Genomic DNA, 3,379 nt, shown 5'->3' with positions numbered 1-3,379 from the left:
TGCGGGGGCGACGTGGTCGCCTCCTTTTCCTCCTGTGTGGCGGCGTGCGGGAGAGCCTAGACGAGCTGCGGCGGCGCTGGGCTATGGATGGGCTTACCGGGCCCATAGATGGGTTTGCTGGGCTTGTCCATGGGTTTAATTTTTTTTTGTTTTTTAGTCAATTAACAGTGGCAGGCAGGAAACCACCTTGGAAAAGGTCTTATTTACCGTGACCCTTGGTTAGAGGCGGTTGGTCTGCCCGCCTTGGTTAAGCACTTTGGCCCGTCTCGGTTTAAAAATATTGTAGTAGTGATACCTCGGTCGCCGGAACGGTCCTCGGGTATGGGCAGTGCCTGTCGAACCCGCGAATTGGTCCTGGATAGTGTAATACAGTGATCTGTAGCTCACTTGATCAGTGAGTATGGTTTGTGTGGGGAATAACTCGCCAGCTGGTCAAAAATCGATTCGAATCACCATTGCTCCTGGATAGTGAGCACTTGACATGAGCCCTGTCCTCGTAGTAAGGACTGTGAAACACTTTGGTATATGATGATTTGTGAATGCTATGATATGGTACTATCATATTGAAACAACTGTTTGCAATAGTAGAGGTGCTAAGCTAGATGGTAGGTAATAATACTTAACTTGAGCTAAGTGAAAACAAGGGGTTTTAGCAATATATACATCTAGATGGATAAAGATTTTATGCAAAAAGGGGTTCAGCTATCCCACTCTATAGCCTTCATGATCCTTGAAGAGTCTTTTATTTCTAATTTATGACGGGTAAGTCTAGCTGAGTACATCCTCGTACTCAGGGTTCCATTCCTATATTGTTTTACAGATGGGCAGATGTATTATGGGTATTGCATCAACTACTTGTACCCAGCAATGGGTGATGACTTGACCAAGGACAATGGTCACTCTACCTCCTCTTTTGCTTTTGTGGAAATGATCAGACTCTGGCACTATAATGAATTAAGTGTGTGTACTTTTGAAACTGAGATGCTTCCGGTACTTTTGAACTTGGTTTGTAATAACTATATTTGAACTTCGATGTAATTTCTGAATGTTGTGAACTGAATATATTTGTGGATGGTGATCACTGAACTTATTACGGTCTTGGCTGCATGTGTGAGATGTGGTTTGAAATCCGTCGAGATTTCACCGACTATCAGGATTATATGGGCTTAAGCATTATGGTGTGACTGTCCAAATGGTCACTATTACACTTAATCTCTTATAATCTGATCGGTTTTGTTACAGCTGGCATCAGAGCAAGGTTCAGTGGATTACTGTTCATAAGTACATTTTAAAGAAAATTTAACCGGATTAACAAAAACAAATTTCCTATTAATGATGATCAAGGTGTTAAAACGAGTATTTGGAAAATTGTAAAGTGTGCTAGTGGTCATATCCTTTATGCCCAGTTAAGGACTCTAAGGTGGCTAGTTAAGTATTGACTTGGGGTTCTCTTGGGGGTTGTGCATCATATTTCTATTTTGTCGCTTATACGACGTGCAATAGTATGAGTGCCATTCACTTGAGTGGTAATGTATGGATCATTTTTCCTCTACGCTTCGGTAAGTGAGAGCTGTGAGAGCATCATCGGATACACTGTCGGTCTAGAGAAGTGCTTAGGGTGTTGCGCCATGCACACCTATCTCATGTGCCTGGAAGCAGTACCGCATGGTGGGTGATTCCGTCCTAAGAGGCGATGCCGTCACTAGGGTGATGATGTGGGTAGCAGCATGTCACATACAAAGGTGGGGTACCTATGTGTGGGATGCATAGTTTTAATTTCTTGTTCTGCATGTTTCATACTATGGTTGGGCTGAAATGAGTTTTTGTAGGTACAGTAACCGTGTTCTCGTGTAGAGCGTTAGTTACGTATATGAGAGAACGTTGTATGCCACCGTATATACCGATTAGTATTAACTTTTGTTCCTAGGTTTGTGAGATCGTAAGTTTCGTGCATGCATCATGATTATTTCATATCATTATTTAGTTCCTTCCCTTATATAAATTTGTCCCATTTTTAATAAAAATGATAAAAGATAATCCTGTCATACCCAAGCTATTCCATTTTCAGCAGATGGCACACACCAGGATCACCACTCGCAAGTCCACTGGAGGGCAGGTTCCTCACCATCAGTTGGCACCTAGTGACTCACATCGTAAGAGCAAGTTCCTAAGAGAGTTTGGTATGGCTACCTTGCTTTGGAGAGTGCTCAGTTCGATGGGATATCCTAAAGGAAGGGAACCTCGCTACTATTGGAGCCGTGCTAGTTTGGTGACGGGAGCCTAGTTGGGATCGAGGTAGTGGTTCCTACCAGTGGCAGTGACCCTGTCTGGGGTGGCTAGGTGTACGAGTCTAGAGGCCATTCCAGAGTGCCAGTAGGGCTGCTTTTGCAGTTTTAAGGCACATCATGGAGAGGTTTCCGCGGGAGTTAGCTCACGCCTTTGCTGGGGTGTTGTTGACGGTCCGTAATGCTCACATTTAACCATCAACTAATCATGGAAAAGGATCCAAATGCAACCAACACCCAGACTTAGGGTTTTATCTGACAGAATTCCATGAGTTTTTGTGTTTGTCTATTTCTGCAGGGGGTCATTAGGAAATACGGAGGAAAGGCCCACACGTCAGGATTACATAGAGATATTAACGTGCCGCGCAATTTTCTACCATCTAGAAGACTCCAGAAGCCACGGGAACGAACAGGAAGGCAATCAGGCTCGGAGGCAGGGCGCCCGCCCTACTCTCCTGGGCGCCCGCCCTGGAGTTGTAACCAAACACGTCCAATCTCGCGGATTACGCTCCACCGACCTAAGAGATCAAGAAAAACCATGCGATTAATGTCGGTTTGATCCGACGGCCCAGATTCATCTAAAAAGACTATATAAGCAAGGCCCCTGGCCCCAGGAGATCATACCTCTTCTACAGACTCAAAGCTAGGGTTTCAATTCTTCATCCAAGTAGAGAGGATCCCTCTAGTTCTTCTAGTTCTACCTCTAGTTCATCTAGTTCTAGTTCTAGTTCATCTAGTTCTAGTTCTAGTTCCTCTAGTTCTTGTTCTAGTTAGTTCTAGTTGTAATCTAGAAAATAGGGAGAGAGAAGAGGAGAGCGGAGGAGGAGCCGGATCTGTCGGATCTTCCTCAACATTGTACTTTTGCAGCAACTGGTTCGTTCTTCATCGTTCTCTAGGTTCTTCAATTCATAATTCCTGAGTTCTTTAATTACTTTTATTTACATTCAAGTTATTTATTGGATTCCCGCTTGCATCAAGTGCTCTAATCTTTGCAACATTAGAGTAGTAATTAATAGATTAGACGTGGTGTTTAGTCTTGCAATTACCTGGAATTGCACCCAATCATGCGGATTGTTGTGGTAGCCTTAGGGTAG

Source organism: Sorghum bicolor, chromosome 10, assembly GCF_000003195.3.
Source record: "Sorghum bicolor cultivar BTx623 chromosome 10, Sorghum_bicolor_NCBIv3, whole genome shotgun sequence".
In the NCBI taxonomy this organism is placed as follows: Eukaryota; Viridiplantae; Streptophyta; class Magnoliopsida; order Poales; family Poaceae; genus Sorghum; species Sorghum bicolor.
Note: the sequence above shows the minus strand (reverse complement) of the source record.